At 45.7% G+C, this 23609-nt stretch overlaps 1 pseudogene; it reads right to left on the minus strand.

Annotated features, from left to right (window-relative positions):
• Window positions 1–6095: 6095 nt before the first annotated feature.
• Window positions 6096–21209, minus strand: LOC144172439 (uncharacterized; annotated as a pseudogene).
• Between the last annotated feature and the right edge of the window lie 2400 nt (window positions 21210–23609).

Raw genomic sequence — 23609 nt, forward strand, 5'->3', positions numbered from 1 at the left:
AACTAAGAAAACTATGGGACAACCAAAAGAGGCGTTGGAAGAAGACGCAGGCAGGAGAGAACCGAGAACGATTCGCCACTGGTAAGTACCTCATCGTTTTCTCTATTTGCGAAATTCGATGAAACACTGCGCACTGCCCATGGACAGAGAAATGGGAAGAAAATCAAGGCAAACTTAGCTTCGACAACAGGGTTATATATGGCATTAGTGAGAGCGACGAGTGTTTTTGTACGCGTATAGAAGGTCGAGGATTGCATGTAGGTGGATACCCCGCTGTCAATATTAGTGTAATCTCTGGTGGCATGCATTGTTTTTGCCAATAACACTTAAAAATATGTTCACGGCGCCGAATATCTGCTCAGGGTTAACTTCGAGGAACTTGTTTTTCTTTTCAATTCAGGGTCTTTTAAATCATGCATGCAGTTTTTTTTCACTGCAGGACATTGTTTTTCGGACCGCCGCTTTCTGCGTGGTGCACAAAGCATAGCCGCGCACTCAGCGGATGCGTATTTTTCAAAACGTTGCCACAGCTCGTGTATACTTGTATGCTACACAGGTGACAGCTGACGAATGTGTTAAAATTGCGGGACCGTCTACGAGCGGGTGGGATAGCGTAGAAGGATCGCACCAGTGGAAGTCGTCTGCGAGGCTATTCCCGAAAGCGCGACACAACACCTTTCCGCTAATGATCAGCCTCGTATATATCCATTGGGGGGACACCCTAGTAGACGATTCGAGCGGGCGAGATCATTCTACGCATCAGAAATACTCTTGCTCATTCCGCCGCTTGCCGCAGTGATAAGGCACTGACTGTCCCACCAGGCGTTTGCACTCCCGCGATATTATTGAAACATTCTTCGGCTGTCAAAAATAGGGTGCAAATATGCCTGAAGCGTGGCAAACTATATCCATTCAATAATTGCAAAGATTTAGCTGCAGCAGCATGAATGCCGCTTACTCTACCACGCATAACTTTCGGCAGTAAGGCAAACCAACAATTCACGAATATGAATTGATTATTAAGGGCTAAGCAGCTGAGATAAGGATGACAACCTAATTAAACATATGTGACGAATGTAGTTAGCTTGATATGTATGGAGTGTAAGTTACCACCGTATTGTCAGGTGAGACCAACAGGCATCATAGTATTTATTACCTATCACTTGTGGATTTTCGTGGCCAGAGTAGCCTCTATGCTCCATCTACAGAGGTGAAATGTTGTCCCTTAACTGCAAGGACTACACACACGCAGGCATAAAAACAAAGCATACATCAGAATACTTAAAATGTTCAAACTAGTCTTAAACAAACAAAAACCAGATTAAAATGCTAAAAATGAAATAAAAGAAGAAAATAGTGTAACAACTTTTCGAAAACGCAGCATTGATTCACCAAATCACCGCAAAAGTGTATTTGAATTCACCTCCTTCAAGCAATTACTCGAAAAAATTAAAAAAACACCCGATATTAAGATGGTGTGGGTACAAAACTACTTAGAGAGGTATGATGAAAGCAGAAAACATAAAAACAGACCCTTTTTTGTCATGTCACAAGCTGCAGCATAAACAATGGGGGAAAAGCAAAATAAAGGTTGTGGCAACAACTACGCTCAATTGGTTGCACCTGGACATCAGGGCAGGTGCAACCTGCCACCACTTAGCTTTTTTGGACAGAAAGCGGGATGACTCTGAATCAAATGTGAATGGATGGACTATGTGACTCTTGTGCATTGAACACTTTCCGCACAATAAGTTCTTTTTCGTTAATTTATTTATGGTGTGGGGTCTTGTGCGTTTCCATGTCAACATAAATTTAATTGGTATTACAGCTAGTTGCTACTACACCAGTGAGCGAGCATTCCTTGATGCCCCCTTGAGGGCAGCAAGCAAAATTTAAAAGACTTTTTAAAATGTGCATACATATGTGAATCGTGAACTTATTGCATGAACTCAGCAAACTAAAAGAATGCCATGTGTACAACTGTAGAAAAAATACGGAAATTCCTATACATTAGTGATAATTCGCATGCGCTCATTACATCTGCAGGCAATCTATTTCGGACCTGCCGTCCAGTTGCCCAGCTTTGCCCCAAGTCGGCGCTGCTGCTCCGCACCTTGACACGCAGGTGGAAAACCCAAATGACAGCGACGGTGGATTTCAGGGTGAGGCAGTGCTGTCATGGCCACGTGTTGCCATTTTTGAAGCTGTAGCGACACCATCGCCATTGTCACCATCACCGCCCAATCATTATCACGGTGCCTGGCCAGTGTCAGCAGGGCCACGCAACACGAGAGATCGACCACGACTGCGTAGCTGGGCGAACGATTGTATACGCCGCTCTCTTAAATTCTGGCCGGGGCGCACGCACCTGAATAAATGTAGCAGAGCTACAGTGCATCACCGGGTCCACGGCTCCCATTTCCTACAAAGCCATGGGCATGCCAGTTCGGGTGAGTGCAGGGGTCAAAGGAAGTTTTACTAGGAGAAGTTGAGGAAGTTGTGGGTGCTGCTAATGGAAGGTGGATGATAATGTTTCTGTTTTGAGGAGGTGTTTTCTTCGCAAATGTGCATCAAACTGTTGGAGGAACAATATGACTAACCATAACAAAGGTCAAAGGGAAAGCGCTCACTTTCAACACAAGTTTTGTTCATGGAAAGACTACGTACTGATTGCACTTGAAAGTCTGCGTGCTACAAGGAACAACACTGGGGCTAGCAGAACAAGCACAAAACTTGTTTTTTATGACAGACGAATTGTGTATATGTAATGAAAAAAGTCAAAATAAGAAATTCACTTCCTCCCACTGACCATGTGCGTGTACAACTGCAAAGTGTGGAAATAAGGAATCTGTGCTCACTGAAAAATTTGCTGCCTCGTATTCTAATACATGCCCAGAAACTTGGACATCTGAGGTTGCACTGCTACTCACTGACATTAGCTGAAGTGCTTCAGTGGCACCTTACTTCATGTGCAAAAGGTGAACTTCAGTGCCTTAGGTTGCATGAAGAAGCGCTACACTGGTTGTGATCATGAAGGAAAGCTACATCCATATCACTAACTTTGAAGCAGTATCTGTTACGAATGGTAAAAAGAGATCAGTGAAACTTACACGTCAACATGTACTACGTAAGTGTCACAGGTTGTTTCGGCAATTCCATTGAATGAAAACATAGCTAAATATTCCCTGAGTACTTAAAGTTTGAGTTGAAAAGAACATAATCCGTAACCAGTCAACGTCGTTGCTGTTTCTACGGGACACTCTGTGCCTCTAACACCTAAGGTTCGCAAATTGCTCACTCTGAAAACCTAGGCCTTACTTATTCTTTGTCTATTCCCCCTTTAAAATTATCTCTAAAATGCATAAAAAATTTTCACTTGGAGTGCATCGGTTTAAGAGCTGTGCATTAATTGCGTGCACGCTGTGCAGATGTGTCATTTGTGAGTGAGCGACTGTATAAAAGAGCCCTCACTTTTACCATCATAGTGAACTTCCCTAGATGTTTCGATGTAAAAGAGATGTACTTTTGATACATTTACGTGTAGACTGTTTCACGTCACCTCAGAAAAAATGTACCTGCAGTGCTTTTCTGGGCAAATATCTTAAATACATGTAAGGAAATTCCACTTCTGGTGCTAATGTGAACAGATTTTAGGAAGTTTTGCAGTTTGATGAACCATACCTATGCCTTGGCCACAAAATGGGTTATAATAACGGGCTGCAAGGTAACCTACACCAGCTCAGTATCGCACTTTAGCAGAAATCTCATAGCACTGGCATTAAAGTTCCTCATAGTTTTTAAAATGCACCAACTGTCAACGAAGTCAACTTTCGTGTTGCATTCACTAGCCACTTATATACCGTTACGAATGTAAGACTAATACCTCTGTGTAGCGCTCTTGCGGAAGTACATTTCTTGGGAGTTGCTGCCTTGCTTTTCAAAACCTTGCCCCAGCCGTGTTTGCAAACACGCTTTGTGATAAAAAACACACATCAAAGGTCGCTGTTGTAACTACAGTATTTTAGCATAGCAGAATTGAGTATATACGGACCTGTTAAGCATAAGTTGAGGCAGGTTAGTAGTATCTATAATTTTATATAACCTCATTGTCATAAGTACTTCACCCACGAAGAGTTAATAATTCATGCTGTGCGTTGTCGAGAACGGCGATTAATTTATGTGCACTTTTGCAGTCACAATTGCATTATGCTAAGACGAACAAAAGTACAGGTGTAATTCTGGGATACAGAAGCTTTGCAAGAAGTATTAGTTGAAGGTGGGGCTTCCGGGCGGTATGAGAAAAAGATTGTTTCTGCCTACACTGCTAGGTGGCATTCCAAATAGGCGTGTGCTACAGTTTAGCTTAACCAGTTTTGCAGCTTCACTGAAATCACCTTGCAATGACTTTTACTCTCTGCATGTTAGTGCAGAAACATAAATGTACTATTGTGCTACAAAATCCTCCTCCCATGGTGCTCAAAAATAGGTCTCAGTGGCGAAATGATCAAAAAGGGAATTAAGAAATTCTCGACTTAAAACTACATTTCACAAGAACTATACCTAAAGTAATTTTTAGCTCAAAATAAAACTGTAAATTTTGAACTTGTTGGTGACTTGAACCAGGGTCTTCCACAATGCGAGATGGACACCGCAGCTGTGAACCATCATACTTCGATAATTTTAACTAATCAACCTATATGTACCAAAGGGGTCCGGGCCTTCAACTAAGGAACGTTTTTCTCACATACACGCAGTAATACTGGAGGAACTTCACAGCACAGTAATTCAACAAGTAGGAATTGCATCAGTTGCAAAGCACACTCCCACTAATTGAGAATGTGTAAAAACAAGATTGAATGTACAAGCAACCGAAAGAGAGAGAAATAGTCGCAGAGGGAAGATGGGGATGACAGCCATGAAATGACAGATGTGCACCATTGGACATGTGTCAGCGTAGTAGGCTTTATGTTATTACTTCGCACAGAATTGCATCCTGCCTTCTATGCGACACTTGTTTTACAAATCAATCCATACGGTGTATACAAAGATATACTCTGCATCGTATACACCAACCACAGCTCCGAAAGAATGGAAGCACACACAGTAGTGCCATATCAGTTTCATAAATCAGCCGTAATGCTTTTTACATCGCTGCGCCCCAAGGGGAGGTAGGTCTCCCAGAATTTTTTGTTTCTACCCAATGGCTGAAGATTGTTGTGTCAGCTGGTTAAAATACCTGCGTTTTTGCTTATGCAATGAGACCTTCCATTTGCATGGTTGTGTGACCTAACTTAGGCTTAGCTTTTGCTTTACGCAGCAAGCCTGCCACTACAGAGGCCATGGGCTTTGTGTTTTGACTTTGCAGATGTCACAGTTCTACAAGCTCCAGCTGAGGCAACAACGCCTTTGCCTGGACCGAGGGCACGCCATGATCGCTTCACAGTGCCTGTGTACCAGGCAACTTCTTCAACAGCAGTGGCTCCTCCCCACCTGGCTGAGCCATCTGTTCACCGAGCAGAAGCAGCAGTGGTGGACATTTCTGAGCCCTTTTCTGCTCGAGTCTGAGTGAAAGCGTAATTCCAGTGTTAGTGTAAATGTTGACTAATACGAAAGATTACCCTGAGCAGCATTTTTTATGCAGAAATTACTGCTGATTCTTTTCCAAACATTTTTCATTAAACTTCCGGCCGGGTGCAGGCACATTGTTTTGAACGATGCAAAGATGTGCCCATTCATGTTTTTAAATAGTAAGCATTTCTGGTGTACACAAGTCATAGAGAAGCTATGATTATAACAACGTGTTATGCCAAAATTTTTATAAGCTGTTCTGCACAATGGTGAATGAATACTGAGCACAACAGCGATTTGTTCATTCAAGTGAATACAGGCACACCTTTCGTGACTGTCTCGAACTTTTCACCTCATCTTGTCGTAAAACAATGCTGGGTTTGAAACGCTTTATTTTTTGTCACATGTGAAAGTATAAAACACAGCAACAAATGTATATAAGAACATATGAAAGATGTGCGCAAATGTGTTTGACAATGAAAATTCTTGCAGCGTTTCGCACTCTTGCAGTCTCAAAGCTAACAGGCTCAGCGGAAGGCCGTGTCTATGAGCCTCACCCTGGCACGTGCCACATTGAGAGTGTCCCCTATAGGCATAGTTGCTGGTGGCTGCCACCTTTGGTGCTGCTGCACAGGTATAGTAGGTGGCTCAGGGTCCTTTCCCAGAACGGCAAGGTTGTGCAGAAGCTGCGCAAGCGGTCATCACTGTCACGGAAGTTTCTTTATGGAGTTGTAGTCCCATGTTTAGGCACGGAAATCGGCGCTTACACACTGAAAACGCTCTCTGGATGCTGTTGCGGGTCCGGATGTGGTAGGCCTGGTACCTGTGGCAAACACATCTATGATAAGCTTGTATTTTGCAAAATTTACCCGACAGTAGTGGAAGTCGTGTTCGACTAAATGCTGTCTTGATATTTTAAGGCACCAGCATAAAAACCGTGAGACTACTTGTTTGTTACAGTACATGCTGGAATGGTAACTTTGGATAGTGGTTCGGCTGTTCATCCAAACAATTCCTGGAATAACTGCCTGGTTCATGTGCGTTTTTTGAAGTTTTGTGCAAAAAGGTTGCTCCAGAAGCAATTCTTGGGTCGATATCATTACCGGTATAAAAACGGCTACGGCAATGCTCAGAAATAAAAATAATAATTCCTTGATATGATTGTCACTGGGAGTTGTACAACGTTATAGGAATCAACTTGGAAGTACAACAAGCTAACTAATATTCGAATTTATAAACGCGCATACATAAGTGCGGATGTTGACGTACTGCTGCGTTTCTTTACACCGTATCTGAATACACGCACCTGGCTTCTGGGCTGTTAGCCGGGCCTGCGTTAGTCAGAGGTGTCAGCAGGAATGGCATGGAAGCATAGCCTGCGTCACCAACGGGGACCCCTGGCAGCCGCTTCGTCTCAAACAGCATACGTGCGTGGCTTTTGTCGAAAATTCGGCTGTCGTGCACGGAACAGGGCCAGCTGGCAACCAAGTAAAAAAACTGCAGCTTTGGCCCAGTGATAGCCTGAAAAAAAGTCGACAAATAAAGATTAATCCTCCTCCACCCGGCACAATTATTCAGGAGGATATATAACGCGCACATTCACTATGTTCTTCTGGCATGTATTTGATATTTGTTCAATGATATTCGACAGAGCACCACACAAGTAGCCTGATTCCGTCCCTGTTCATTGAAAAAGTGCTAAAGTAAACTGACTTATTCCACAGCATTCATCCCACCCATTAAAATCTACGACTGCTAAGCACAGGGATAATATCTCTCCACAGTATACAATGACATGGCAATATGCCCCTCAGTAAAAATATTGAAAGCCTTCTAGACGACATACAAATCGAAAAAGACCACGCTTTTTACCGGACTTTCTCCAGCCGGCAGTGATTTTGTTTTCGTAAGATATTGCGAAGCGGAAGATGAGCACGAAGTGTGAGAGTTTTGTGGCAGAGACTGCAAGGAAGATAGGTGGGTGTTTACTGAAAATAACGACAGGCCCTGGCCACGTCAAAGGGAAGGCCATAACGGTTGCCTCTTGCTGAGCCGCCTACGGGTTGCTTTCACAGCAACGCATTGATGGGATAAAAAATGCTAGCTTTAAGGAACGACGACGCCTAACACGGATTGTGAAAACAAATGTTCGTGATGGTGACGGATGACAGTATAGCAGCAAAAGCTTGAGTTTCCACATGGCCACGGTCCCAGCACACGCAATATCACTGAAGAAGAAACTCTACATCGTCTTCGCCACACAAAGCAGGCGCTGGCTGGCGTCTCCGCGTTGGTTGTGCCGTTAGTACAGGACAGCTACATTCGTGTATTTATGAAATAGGGGGATATTTCACTTCGCGCATGACCATCTCCTTGTCACTAAAATTACACGGGTACCAGTATTACGTATTACATGGCGAGGAGTACTGATGATGTGCAGCGGAAGTCTGTATGGGCGGGTGCAAATGCATATCATCTCCTTGAATTGCCGCCTCAGTGAGCGCTTAAATATTCGTTCGTCACTCTTCGGCAGCTCAAAGCCGACATAACGTTCAAATTACAAAGTGTTGCGTGTGTAAGTGTAATGCCACCACGGCAAACTCGGTAAAAATGAGCCCGCTCGGCCGAACGCATGCGGGAGGAACAGATGCGGCCACTTGGAGAGAGGCGGTGCTTTGCAACGCGGCTCAAACAATGATAATAATAAAAAAGCGGCCCTTTGGAGCAGACGACGCGCGCTCGCTTCACTGCGGCGATCGTACACACTGTGAGAAGATTACGCTAGCCGTGTCATCAATACGTGTGGCATCTTAATTACAAGGTGATGGCTTGCGATACATGGCAGCCAACGCGGTGATTGGGAAGACAAAGACAATAAAGTACCACATACCTCCACGTTTATAGAGAAGTATCCTTTTCGGTTTCTGTACACTTCAGCGTTCGGGCAACCAGGTGAATTGATACAAACGTGGTTGCAATCAATTCACCCCGTTACCCCCGGAAACTTCGCGATGCGATACAATTCTGCGCAGACATCTCGCAGCTCATCGGCAGTCGCAGGAAACTTTACGGTGCTCCGAAATAGTTGCGCCGCTATGAGCTCCGACACACGCTTCACTACACGCCTGACTGTTGGCTGTGACGCGTTCACGAGGTCCCCCGACACCACTTGAAAGGTCCCAGCACCATAAAACCGTAGCGCAACCAGTAGCTGCAGTGCAGGGGGTAGTGGGTGGCCGCGGTTGTTGGTGGTTTCTTCGAAGGGGAGGCATCTCAGCAGTTCCACCACGGTCTCTTTCGTAAAGCGATACCGCGACATAAATTCATCCTTGGTAAAGTGCTCCATGGGATTCAACCGGTCTCGCATGCGCTCACAGGGCACATTCACGCAGCGGAAAACCTCCAAACCCTCGTGGAATTCCTCGTCAACGCCGAGTACCCGCTCCGCGAACTCCGCCAAACAGGCGAGCGAGCACAGCCAGCTCGAAAAGGGAGGGTCGACGAGAGCTTCGCCACAGCGACATTCCAAAGAAAACACAATAAAAACAACGTGAGTCTACTCTCGCTACGAGACCACTGCTCGGTGGTGATCCCTGCGCCCGCATGCGTACTTTTTGTTTATTTCTTTTTTTGTCTTGCCCGTGAGGCGACCCTTATGCGTGCTTTTTTTCTACCCTTTTTTGTCGTGCCCGTGCTGGCGGCTTTCCTGTAGGGTATGTGCGGTCGTCGTTTTCAGCAGCGGCGGGTTAACCAACGGATCTCCAGCGATGTGACATGGGGTGTGTGGTGAGTACGATTCAATGCTTGCAATACCTCTACGCTTCCTTCTTTGCTGTCCCGCCCCGAGACTGTTGTCGCGAGGTTTCACACTCGACCTGCGAGGACAAATTAGACGGACGATCATTGTAAACTTACCGCAGCATCTAATGACTGTTAGAATCCGTTGACACTAGCTGTTAATAATGCCAGTTGTTGGTGCTTCGCAGACAAGCTGGTTGCTCAACCTGAATGTAAACGAATAAAAACGCAGCACACATTAGCTAGGCAGGAAGCCAGCGACGCGGATGAGACAACTGGCTGCCTCGGCATTAATTACAGCAAAATGTTTGCACCAAGAAAATTGATGAGCTGTAGCGATCATCATTCATCACGTTAAAACCACATCCTCGCTATCTGTGTTCCTTAACTGAAAGGTACAAACGTTGTTTTATACCTTGTTCGCGACGCCGTTTCCTCTCACTTTCTCTCGAGCTTTTTTCAGTCTCTCGCCGGCATATTGTCACGGCATTGGTTTAGTATGCACTCGTACGGCTAAAGTCAACTCTAGGGATTGTCACGCGATGAAAGACTTCGCAACCCCTAAGGCTCTTACTCGGAAATAATTTTGGGGCGTTGCTATAGGGACCGGTCAGCTGGACGGGTGGCGCCACCACTCGGCGCTCCCCTCGTTAGTGGAATGAGCCGGTGCATTGCACTACGTAGCCTCCCGTTGTTCTTTCAGTGTTTTCTTCGCTGCTTTGAATGTTTTGGTGGTGTTGTGAGCGGATATGTGCGGTGAAACAAAGTCTAGATAGATGTGTTTGGTTCTTACATGCAATAACGGCTACGTAAACTTGTCGGATGCTTCTAAAGTAGGGTACGGGCTCTTTGCAGCGATCTACGCTTGGGTCCATCTGTTCTCAGTACGAATAAAGCTACTATTATTACCATTAATTTTTTCTTAAATGGACTAAAGGCTACGTAAACTTGTTACAGGCTTCTAAGTTTGGAAATATGCTACATTGAAATGAGCGCTTTCTGCTGCGCTCTGCGCCTGGCTTCGCGTTGAGTAGGAATAAATTAGTATTTATTTCTACCACTTTAAATTATCTTCACCTGTTTCTACGCCAGCATTAACGATGGAATACCTCGATACGTGTGGTTTGAAGAGAAATGCACTTACATACGAGATCGATTACCGTGTGGCCGTTGGAAACGTCGCGGCAGTTTACACTTTCTGTAATCGTAAGCTTTGTGCCTTTTGATTTTGGTGAGAGACACTGACCGCATGGGAGCCTGATCAGGCTCTACAATGACCACTATGACAAATGACCACTACAAACGTGGGAGTTCCGCTTCGGCTCTCGAGAGCCGACGCAGAACTCCCACGTTTGTAGTGGTCATTTTACCAGGAGCCAAAGTTATTCAACCACCCAACAGCCCAAGCTACAAACCACCTCCTCCTCCCCTTCCTGTTGTACCACCTGCGTGGAATAAAGGCTGGCACCGATAGTTTAAAAACGTGGCAGAGTTAACGTCAGCCTGTCTTTTACAATGCGTAAGTATTCTTTGCATGGGGACCTAAAAAATTGTGTAACGCCTTGTGAAGAAACCAAAAATGCGCGACTAGTTGCTTCAAATAGGGTTCATCAGCCCCAGTCCTCCAGCACAGACGCATTCGCGACACGCTGGATGCAGTTAGGATTTGGAGACACAAATTAATTGTACGTGCAAAATAAAACAGAAAAATCGTGCAGTACTCCGTATAACGACGACGATGATTGGACGCGAAGCTTTCTTCGTGCGAAATAAAATCGGAAAGGGTCAAAGTCAAAGACGCTGCGATCAAACGACCAAACGACGTGCTGGACAAATTCAAAGCTCAGCTAGTCAAAGCTTAAATCAAGAAGGCAACCAAGAAAACCCACACGAGAAAGCTTTGGGATAAACCACCATCTTCTTTAGACGGAGGGGTGCATGAATTTTCAAGCGTAGGCTATGGCGTAGGTGCCAGCTTGTAAAACTCGACCGCAGTATTCAGTTGCGAAACTGAGGGCAGGTTTTAAATGCAGAGCATTTCTTTAACTCACAATAGCGAGTTTTAGCTGACCGTCTTTCACGGCCCGCTCCAGTCCGATACCAAGCGGGAGCGCCATTGCGCATGCGTGGCATGGTTGACCGCGAACGGCATCGGCTCCAGTTGCGCTGAACGGGCCGCCGATACCGGAGCGGACCGTCGAAAACGGCCAGCTAAAACTCTCTTATGTCACCCGTCCGTTGGCGATCGGCGTCCGCAGCCAGCCAGCACGTGCGCGCCTCCCCCGCTCCTCCTCGCTCTCAACAACAGGTGCGGGCGCGCATGTGCGTGCTTCGGCGCTGAAAGAGGCGTTGCAGCAGCAGGTGCTACCTCCTCTCCCTCTACTGCGCGCGCTAAGGCAGCGGCGAAGCGTCAGCGTCGAGCGGCCGATCGCGAGTGTCGAGAACAAGAGGCCGCCGCCAGTCGTCAGCGTCGAGCTGCGGATCCATCGAATCGAGAGCGAGACACGGCTTCGATAGGTCAGCGGCGAGCGGCGGACCCCGCGTTACGAGAACGAGATGCCGCGGTCGGTCTTGTTGACGTAGTCCACGACGTACGCCGCGCACGCGTAGTGGTCGAAGATGATCTGCAGGTCCATGTTGGAGTCGAGAAGCCTTCCGATCCACGGGTTGAACGCGTTCACACGCTTCTCTGCGGTGGTCCTCGCGTGAAGCACGCACGGACGCGACGCGCCAGCCCGCAGAATCTCCGAGTACTCTTTCCCGGACCGCACGTCGAAGGCGCGCAGGAACTTGTCCAAGCTCGCAAACTCCCCGTGCTCCAACGCCTCATGCATTTCGTCGTACTTGGCCTTCAAGCGCCGTCGACGCACCCGTACGACAACAACAACTACAACTACCACCGCCAACTACCACAACCTACGCCACGTGACCACCCCCAATGCTCTGCATTTACTCGTGTCCCTCGCGCGGGGCCATGCGACGGAGATTTTTTAACGCCCTCCTGTCTCTCGTCCTTTACCCACGCAGGAATTGTTTTTGACAAACCGTTTACCAACTATCCAGCAACGATTGCAAGTCTTGTAAAGCAATGTTTTTCCACGGCAAGCAATGACGTTGTACTATCGTGCGGTATTTATCCCGTAAACAATTCCTGCTTACCGTAGTAAGCGCATTCCTGAAAAATTAAACACGTTTCTGCCGAGGTTAATGAAGTTGCGAAGCGTCGCCTATCGCAATTTCTTTTTTTAGGGAAAATAGAAGGCACCCCCACACTTTGTCTTGCTCTTGTGCACGACGCCGTTTCGTCATCAACTGCCAACGACCAGCGCCGCAGCATTCCTGGATCCACTGCACACACCGGCTTTGCACAAGCATTTAACTGCAATATATTCCTCGATACGCCAAACTGCACGCAGGCGTGAAATCTTTGCACGCAGGAACGGACTTGCACTTCCAGTTTGACATACAGCTGGCGCATTGAGCGTCGTCTGCTATTTGTACTTACTAAGGATGGGTGTAAATCAAACGCTTGGCATGCCTCGTAAAGGTCGCCTATATTTTCAAGACTTACCTCTCTTAAAAACGTCGTTGTGTTTATCTCCGGTTTGCAAGCCGTACCGGAGCAGAACGACAGAAAGCCATGCACAACTACGCTGCGCCGACCGCCACCGGTATTCCACTGACGAGCGGTTCACCACGAGCGGCGCTGTTCGCTGAAACGACGGTGGTGCCATACAACGGCCGCCCGGTCCCTATACCCAGCACACAACAAAACAGTACAGTGCACGTGGCACACACTTGTCTATAACAGCGAGTTCGTCTTCACTGAACTACCTCTTAAAACGGCAGAAACAAGGTTTTAGAAAACATGAGGCCAAAAGTGGTGGGTAAGATTTAAGAACGCCGAGCCATAGTAGTTTTCTTTATATCCTTTTCGGGCGAGGAACGATGAGGCTAGAAGTATGACAATTGTGTTATAGATAAGTGTGTTGCTCTCTCTACATACTAGATCACCGGTGATTAAGGAGCTAGAAGGTATACAGACAAAACAAAGGAGTGACAAAGAGGGATGGAAAACTGTTCAAGTTGGCTATCATTTTTGACAAGGGACTTTAAGGTACCCGCAACATTTTTGAAAGTCCAGGGCAGTCTCACCAAAACTGATAACCCTACATAATTTAGTAACGTGACGGGTTGGCCTAGTTGATATTTCATGGCTCGAACAGTTGAGGGCAAAACAATGGACAGGGACTGTGAAAGGACACAACACAAGTGCGCTACTACAACTGCAGTTATTACACAGACACTCTTTTTAAAAACAAGCTAAGAACAAATAAAATTGTACAGAATTAAGAAGAACAAAGGGGCAATCACATGTGAATAATTCTGCACGCTCAGACACCCATCAACCCGTGCGCCATCTACAAAAGTCAATTTCAATTCAATTTCTCTGGCTGATAGGTGCAAAGGATACACGCGGATACACCTGTCTTGCGCACTCTAGAGTATTTGCTGCTTCTACGTTTTTATTTTGTAATTGTTGAATTTTGCTAATTGGCATAAAACTAATAAAAACTACCTCCCTACTAAGCCGATCGCTCGATCGACTGCGGCTTGTGGAGATGAGATTGGGTAAACCATTTAGGCATCATTGCAATGTAACTGGGACCCACTGAAGTGGCTCAGTGGCTATAGTGTGCTGATGAGCCCAAGGACGCGGGTTCGACTCCCAGCCGCGGCGGCTACTTTTCTGATGGAGGCGAAAAGCGAAAACGCCTGTGTGGTCGAGATTCGGTGCACGCTAAAGATCCCGGGTGGTCAAAATTGATCCTGAGCCCTCCACTACAGTGCGCCTTTAGCGAAGGTGTGGCTTTGGCACGTTAAACCCCAAAAGCAATTATTTAAGCATTGTACCAGGTCAAGAACAAAAAACGTAAAGAATTAAATAAGTTTGCATTGTTTTCCTTTTATGCAAATAAACTAAACATGTTGCTGGTCATAATAAAAATTTCAGGGTTCATTTTTTTAGTTTAAAGACCTCTAGTACTAGTGCTCCCTTTAGTACGTGTGATAAAATGCTGCGTGCTGTCCACCAGACCCACCCGCAGCTTTGGGAAAATCTTGTACAGCTTTCAGCTCAGTTATTGCTGGCTTGGCCATTTCTCCGGGTGCAGCATGATTAGGCTTCCGTTTAGTAGAAAGAAATCTGAGCTGCTTCTCAATTTTTTGTTGCTTGGAGTATTTGCCACTGGATGCCAGTATGCACTTTCAGGTACGCTGAGCTTATCAAGAATTTGTCCCAAAGCTGCCTCCAGCCATGGTGCAACTTTGTCTTCAAGGTCTGGGTTCTGGAGGCACTGAGAAATGACCTGCATCAGTGATGTGCAGCTTCTTTGGCTGTTCTTTGTTCCCTTCTCTTTGATGGAGTTCAGGGTAACCAATGAGGCCATGGCATCTCCCACTCCCCTTTCGCTGTTGCTGTCCTGCAGAATAATTAGGGGACAAAGAAATATTGCAGTGAATGGCTGGCCACTGCATCAGTAATGCATACCTATCATGCATGACAACCAGCTTGTCTTAAAACTAAAGGACTTTGACATAATGACTAAAGCTTTGATGTGGAGAAGTCATTTTATAAATTTTGCTTCCCTGAACACAGTTTGGAATGCTGACAGTTGAAGCCAGTTTGATTATTGATGTGGAAGAGAAGGTATGATCTAGGTGAATTGCAGAAATTGTGGTGGGACAGCATTGAAAAACCAGAGACTAGAGGAGAGCTAAATAAAACTCCCAGATGAGATATATAAGGAATGTACGAGCAGGATAATCCTTCACAATCAAAGCGACAAATTCCCAATCTGTATGGAAGTGCGACAGGGTGATACCGTCTCGCCAAAACTGTTCACAGCGTGCGTGTCTAGAGGGGGTATTCAGGAAGGTTGCGTGGGAAAACACAGGAATAAGGTAAACATGAAATGCGTGAGCCAATTGAGCTTTGCAGGCGACACAGTCTTGTTAGGCGAGTCTGCCGAACACCTGCAAAAATTCCTGAGGAATGTCGATTTAGTAGTAAATATCAGTAAATTTAAAGTAATCATAACCATGCTAAATGTGCCCTTTTGAGCATAGGTGATGAACGGCTAGAACTAGTAGAATAATATTACTACAAGCACCAGTTGTGAGCGCTGATCTCAACCACGAGAAAAAAAACAAGAGTGGGGAACGGGTATGGGCTGGGGTGCAATCTGCAAGCACCCCCAAATGATGAAACATATGCAACCTGTAACACTAAAGAGAGCACCATACAACCAATTCATGCAGAAGGTGGCGGCATATCGAGCGGAAATTTGGTGGTTTGCTAAACAACTGGAAAGGAAACTTAAGTCAGCCTGATGGGTAATGGAACAACCTTGAGTAGGTGATATCCTAGTTCAAATAAAAAAAGAAACTTCGACTGATCATGTAACTTGATCTGGCAACAGCTAAACCACCCGGGCAACACAGGTGCTACTGAGATTTGGGTTTAGAAAAAGGGAAGGCCAATAACTCTATGGAGGGATGAAAATGGGGGCAAAGTGTGGACTCTGGCAGTGCAAGACAGGAGCAGGTAGAGGTCAGTGGGAGAGCCCTTCATTTTATAGCAGACTTGTTCTTAGATGTGCACAATTTCTTAATTTTTTACATTTTTTCCCCTGTCGCTTGACATCAAATTGACGTTGCTTTTACTGCATTTGCATGTAGCCTGGAACAAGCCTACATCAATATCATCGCTGTACTCAGGAACAAGTTAAGAACTGCAATAGCTCACGTAGATATCACTCCACCAAGGCTACAGGTTCAGATGTCAATGGGCACGGGCATTTTCAAAGGAGATTTCTATGAATGCGTGATATTGTCTGCCTTTTGTGACGTAGTTTGTTTGTTTTTACTGCAGTATTTTATCAGCATATTAAGTCCAAAAAATCACAAGAACGGTTTGTGCCGCGGGGAGTGGCACAGTGATGAGGCACAGTGGCTGCGGTGATAAGGCACAGTGGCAACTTCCGTTTCTGTTCTTAACTTTTACCCGAGTATAGTCTCTTTTCCGAAGATGTCTACTGTGAGGTGTGTTGTTATTTCTGACTTCGCACAGTTGAAAGAAGTGCTTTTAAAACAGGCGCATTAGTCAGAATCGTGGTGAGACCCCTTTTCGCAGCAGTCAGTTTGAAGCCGGTAGGTTGGGGGTTGCTTGATCCTTATTCGTGCCTAGTTTGGGACGTTACCTTAGGTAGTGGAGGTGCAGCCCACTAAAAAAACAATTGGAAACAAATGAAGAATTTCCACTTGTTTTTCACTCATTTTCCAATTGTGTATTAGTACACAATTAGACCACTTGGGAATAAAAAGCAATTGGGCCAATTGGGGAAAAGCAATTAGACCGATTGGAAAAAACAATTGGCTGCTTGGAATGATGATAAAATGCATGCGGGCAATCAGAAAGTGGCCATACCTATGTATACAAACTCGACCATTTATTTTTGAATGACCAACTTTGTTTACAAAGCCAAGCCTAAAACAACTCCAACCACTTGTGTTAAGTTTTACTTGCATATTTATTAGAAATGGAAAGACTTAAAAATGAAAAAATGGAAACATTAGAAATGGAAAAATGGAAAGGACATGGCTTGTGTCTTCCGTGGCTTGCGTTGGGCTTTTATCTTCCTCTCACTCCATCCTGTTTAAAGAAACAGAATATAAGGTCCTGCACAACGCGAAACCGGAGTTAACTGGGCTGATATTTGTGCAAGTGGTTACTACATGGGACCCATTGCGAGACTGGCATGAGCACTGTTATCAGGCCTCAGGATTCAACTGTTTAACGTCACCTACCTAGACAGGTATTAAATGTTTGAACTACTTTTCAGTCCTGTACTAACATGCAGTCTGGTGAAATTAAGGGGTTTCCAGTGCTTATAGCAGTCATATTAATGTCTATCACTGACGAAAAGCATCTAATATCCGCAATACTATTTCAACACCGCATGGAAGTGGGATGACTGTTAAAAAATGCGCAAAGAAGACTAAGCTGTCATAAATTGCATACTTCTTAGCTGTCCGATAGATATCGGCAATTTTTTCCACGATAAAGTGGTTCAGCTGCTTCAGGACCATGGGCTGAACGTCATCGGGGACTCCCGCTTGTCAAACCTATACTTGTAGCAGTCTGTGAGAAAAAAGGAATTTTCACGAATGACAAACAAGACAGCCCCAAGAAAACGACCGTAACTTTTGGCCATTTACTAATATGAAGCATGCTACTAGATGTAGTAGTTTGGAATGGTTTTGCGCCTTGTCCGAGAATTCTTAACTTTTGGCTCGGTGGCTCAATTGAGGGACAGACAGGTCAATATTTCTGCGTAAATGTTAGCTGGTTTGAGCAACGCAAGGCAGTAATTTAGCCAGAAGAAATCATATTCAGAAATACAAATGTTGGCCTGTTCATGCATTTTTAAGGCATCATTTTCTTGCACGAGTCCGCTGACCTTTTAACATCTTGAAGCGTCTAATACCAGCAACAATAATGTAGCTGTCATGGGAAGATATTGCCACACCTCAATGTAATCCAGCAATATATTTTGCACAGAATAATAAGATCGCTTACTTCGCATCACGGACACCTTCCAAGGAGTGAGCGGGTCTTTCTTTGGACGGCCTGGAAAACGGGGGCTATGCTTGCCTGCAAAGCAAGAGCGTCTTATGCACATAGGATGTACATAGGGATTATGGTGACGCTGCCGTGATCGCCCTTTCACTGCGCCGGCCTCCAAATGGCCACAAGTAGGTCTTTTACAAACATTGAGTCATTTTCTCTCCAGGTCTCCCTGGGCACAAAGAGTCCCTGGCGAATGTCAACCTCCAGTAGGAGGAATCAGCAAAGTACATATGAGAGAGGTGATTGGCAGGAGCACACTGGGCTAAAAAACAAGCAATAACTGGTTAAAATACCAGATTGGAGCGCCCTGAGCGGGGGGAATAATTATTCATGGGCACGCACACAATCCAAGTTTAGACCCATCCCATACTTCGAAAATGTGGGCTGTGTTGGCTATAAAAATGGCCCACCATGTCTTCTGCAAGACGTGCTCTGGATGCTGACACGGCCTTTCTTGCTGAGGGGAGGGTTGGCCTTGCTGCAGTGGGGACTGGGAGTGTCAGGCTGGCTGCAGGAAGAAATGGGGGTGTCAGGCTGGCTACAGGAGAGACCAGGGGGGTGTGTCTGGCCGCAAGGGGGACCATGAAGGTGAGGTTGTCTGCAGGGGGAGACAGGGGTGCTGGGCTAACTGCAGCGGGGAATGGGGGTCAGGCTGGCTCCAGGAGGGGCCAGGTTCTGCGCAGGGGGAGACAGGGGGGCCAAGCTAACTGCAGTGGGGACTGGGGAGGGGGGTCAGGCTGGCTGCTGGTTAAGGCAGGGGGGCCTGGCTAGCTGCAGGCATAAGCCAGGCTGGCTGCAGGGATGTCTTGCCGGGGTCAAGTTGGCTGGAGCCTACAGTCATTTTTGCTGAAACATTTACATTAAATATTAGGTATAGCACAAGAATCGCACATAAATGGTTGCCTACTTATAGCGTGACTTTAAAAAACTATTACGTAAACTTTGCAGAGCACCTACATATGAAAACTTACTCCGCTCAAACACTTTCTTCTGTAGCCACACACTCCCATTTTGCCTGCAAACAAGCTTAGTTTGAACCGGTGGCAGCGAATAAATTATGGCAGGACCGAATCATTTATGAATGCACAGTTGCCACCAACTTCAAGAGTACAATTTATACAATGAACTTAAACTGTGCACATGCAAGTATTGTGAATACGTACCAGGAGACTATTCCACATACCTCCACTGCAGCTGCAGCTTAACAGTTTCAACTGAAGACGTCTGTTGATGCTGCGCAGCTCTCGTAATTCAGCAATCCTGCTCAGCAATTTTATCCTTGAGCTTACCCATCTTGTATGGTTTCTTGTTTGTAGGCATGCGACCTTGGGAAGCTAGGGAGATTTTCTTTCTAATATTTTTAAGAGATCAGCACGAGGTGCCGGCTTTTTTGCCTTAGGCGCCTTCAACCCACAGAAAATTTGTGAAAATTGCATGAAATATTTATTTGCCAAAGAAGAAAAAACAAAAACACATTTAAAGCAAATACCTCGCAAGGACCGTCCGTCTCACTCTCGTCGTCAGTGTCGTCTCTGAGACGCTTTACGCGCACTCTTCCACCTACAATTTTTTTTTCAAGTCATCTTCAGAATCTTAAAGAAAACAAGAAACAAATTGTGGTGCAGCGGCAAGCATTCAACTTGTACTCTAGTGCTACCATAAGAAGTTCAACTCTAAAGTGCCTGAAAAATCAATAAGCATAATTAGGTAGCAGAGAATTGGTATACTCTAGTTAACAACCCATCTGTAGTTTTTGGAGGAATATATACTGCCGAACCACTGAATGTTTGCCTTTTAAAACTTGCCATTTACAAACTGCTAGCCTTTTCCACAGCAGTGCCTTGATAGCAGACCAATCTTCGTCTATCGGAGATATACGCCAGGCGAATTAATTTTTGTTTTGAGCGGATAAATAAATGTAAAAAAAACAACCTCAGAAGAGGCATAGGTTCTGCCCACAGCCAAGAAGTTTCCCAGGTAAAAAAAGCGACACTGCTGGCACCCACATTGTTTAGACTAAAATAGACCCCAAATTGCGACCCTCGTGCGAATTTTGTGTTCAATCAAGCTAGTCGTTCCTCCAAAATATTTCAGAGACGTTCATTGATTTTTCATGCACGTGAATCAACCAAACAAAAAATTCGGCAAAGCGAAGCCCACAAACTTCATTCTGGCGCTTTTAGATGTGCACGATGGCAAACCTAGCAGCTTATGAGACAGAGTCCGATTACAGTGCACGTGTTGACAAAGTTAATGTTCGGTTGACGCGCCGTAGCGGTGCACTAAGCACGTGGGGAAAGCACACAATATACGAGAGCGCGGTATTGTTTCCCTCGTTTTTGTTGCTCTGTTTTTAATATGTACCGAACGTCTATTTACACTAGTCGCGTGACAAGCGTGTCAGACTTGACAATAAAAAAAATTTCCCCGCATTTCCCCGAGGGGAAGAATGTGAAAGTGCGAATGCAGGAGTTCAATTTGCGCGGTTCGGTAATGTTCGCGAAAAAGAGATCACACACACACACACCCACAACTACAAAGAAAGAAAGATGCATTTATTCACAGACACCTATTTGTGTTGTCGTGGTACTTGATTGCTAGAGCGGATCTCAGCTTTGACATTTCGTGTCAGTACTCCTTTAAGCGGGTGCATTAGCCCTTCTCACGCCCTTCCTGGCCAATCCCCCACGTGGGTATGTGCCATGCACAGACACGTATTTGTGTTGTCGTTGTACTTGATTGCTAGAGCGGATCTCAGCTTTGAAATTTCGTGTCAGTACTCCTTTAAGCGGGTGCATTAGCCCTTCTCACGCCCGATTCCTGGCCAATCCCCCACGTGGGTATGTGCCATGTCAGCGGCCAGGCAGCGCGCGCCCATCTCCCCCCGTTGCCATGGAAGACGAGGAGATTCCTGGCCAATCTCCCACGTGGGTATGTGCCATCTCCCCCCGTTGCCAAGGAAAACGAGGAGCGCGCGCACCCGCAGCTGTTGCTATGTGGACGGACGGCGGTCAACGGAATTCAGGGTCGCTTATAAAGTGCATTCGCACTTAATACGCCAGAATTTGGCACCGCTCGACTTACCTCCGACCAGCAGAACTCGGGCGCGATACAAATCCGACGTTCCCGTCTCCTTCATCCACTTCACCATGTAGACTTTCGATGCAAAGTCGTCACTGTTCTTGAACCCTTTTATGTACTTTACAAAAACAATGGCCTTTCTCTCATCATCTTGATAGCGCACGTAAGCGTGGGTAGCCATGCGTAAATTTGACCACGCTTCTTGTGAAGCCTCACTCGGCGATCTGCGCCACGTTTGAATACAGGCAATATAGGTGTGAGCGGCGCCGCACCGATGGCTGCTCCACTACGTCCTGCGGCCCCCGCTAGGTTTGAGTAAAATAAAAATAAAAAGAAACAATTATTAAAACCTACTCAGGCTGCAAAAAAATTCTTAAAGTTGTCCTACATGTAGTTTTTATAACATGAATCTATGTAATTTTAATTACGTTTGTATCCAAACCATTTGACTTTACAGTAAAAGGTATTGAACGGTGAAAATCTGAAAATGAAAAATTAATGAACATTTGAAATGTTTCATTCGTTTTGAATATTTATAGATTGATGCGAATCATCTCGCGCAAGGTGGGGAAGACGCCAGTGAGGCCGACTCAGAAGCAACATGGCGTCGTAAACAAACCACCGATCCAGTGTGCCGCAGCCTCGAAGCTTTCGTACTACTGTAGGTTATCTGCGCAGCGCAAGCTGTTCACTTGTGCTCGGTTCTCTGCAAAGTCACCAAGAGTCCACGCAAACAGCGAAAGAAACGCGGGTGGTATAAAAAGTACCTTAATCCTGGTAATGCATTGTCCGTACCAAGGTCAACCGTTTCATCGGCGCGGCGACGTCTGGCAGAGGCGGTAAGCTTCATGCTTTTAAGTCAGCTAGAAAAACTTCTACCAGCTACCTATAAGAACAGAAAAAACAAAGACCGACTGCATGAGTCGAAAGCATTCATGCATGAGATAGGGGAAAAAATCAAAGCAGAGAGGACACCTTTCCTCACATTTTCCAGCCCTCTCAGTTGTTTCGTACCCAGAGCCGCGTGCGAAATATTGCCACGGCGTTAGCGTTTCCTAGTGGGAATTAGCACGGATTGAACCCCACGGACAGCCAATTCAACCTTTCTGTTGGCGTTCTGCATGGTGGAATCTAACGAGATAGGGATGCCAAATTTTGGAACACGCCGGTTCTTCGCTTTCATTAAGTGGAACGTCAATTTCTACGCAGGTATCATCCTGCAACACCTCTTCAACCGGTTCAAGCACTCCTACTGAACAGGGGGCTGATGCAGGAAGCAGTGGAGTGCCAAGTCTAAATGAGCAGGCTGGCTCATCCATCTCTACGGGAGTGGACAGTGACGAGTTGTTGACCAGCACAGATGACTCAGATGCTGATTATTCAGATCTGTATTCCGACCACTTTGGAACAAGCAGTCCTGGCTCCGTGATGGTAAGTCTACCACATACTTTGTGTAATTGGTTGGGAAAATTTTTCGGGAATTTACCGAATCATGAAAGAAGAAAACGTGGTGGTGCAAACTAGACGTGGGCGAAAAAAACAAGGTAAGATATACAGGCGCCATTTTTTTTCGTGCACGTATAGTTTGCGCCACATTTTCTTCTTTAAGTATGTACCAACTAGCTCAGCAACAAGTTTTGTTTACCGAATCAGTTCGTAACCTAATGGTGCCCCGCATTGTTCATCGTTTTACTACCATGGTTACGCGTGCACACATACGTAAAAAGAGTTTGTAGCATTTCATTTTACTGATTCTTTTTCGGACGGTCACTTCACTGTGCTGCAGGGTCCTCTTTATGACGAGATGGACCTGTTCATGGACCCGCAAGAGCCCGAAATGCAGCCCACCGAGGAAGATTCCGCCTACATGTGCGCTGAAAACATTGGAGAACAGGATTCCACCAGGGAGCCAGGTGCTCAGGTGGAGATGCCTTTCTGTGACCTTTTTGAAGGTGCAATCAAAGAAAAGGTGGTTGTGTGTAAGGGGGATATGCTCCTTATGGTGTTGAAGTTTTCTTTGAAAAACAACCTAACCTTCTCAGCCTTGACAAGTATGATTGAGATGGTTAATTTGTTTGTTGAGAGACCGGTGCTTCCACAATCGATGTATGCACTAGCGAAAGTTTTTTTCGGAAACAGGCATTTCTATGACTTTATTTTTGCTGCGACAAATGTTTTACTGTGACACGTCAAGCTGAGCAAGGTTCCACTGTGCTGTGCCCAACATGCAGCCAGGCTCTGACTTCCAGTTCCGTGCCTGATATGTCATTTTTCGTTCTCTTGAATCCTGCCCCTCAGCTGCAGAAGGCGCGTTTAAGGGGTGCAGCATTTTGGACCTCTCAAAACCTCTTGAACCAGTAGATGTAATATCAGATATTTGGGATGGAGATATGTACCGAGAGTTCGTTGCGTCAACAATAGATGCTGGGCATAGAATAAGCCTGACATTAAATACTGATGGCACGCCACT

Source organism: Haemaphysalis longicornis, unplaced genomic scaffold (assembly GCF_048455015.1).
Source record: "Haemaphysalis longicornis isolate Haplotype H1 unplaced genomic scaffold, Haemaphysalis longicornis Haplotype H1 scaffold_203, whole genome shotgun sequence".
In the NCBI taxonomy this organism is placed as follows: Eukaryota; Metazoa; Arthropoda; class Arachnida; order Ixodida; family Ixodidae; genus Haemaphysalis; species Haemaphysalis longicornis.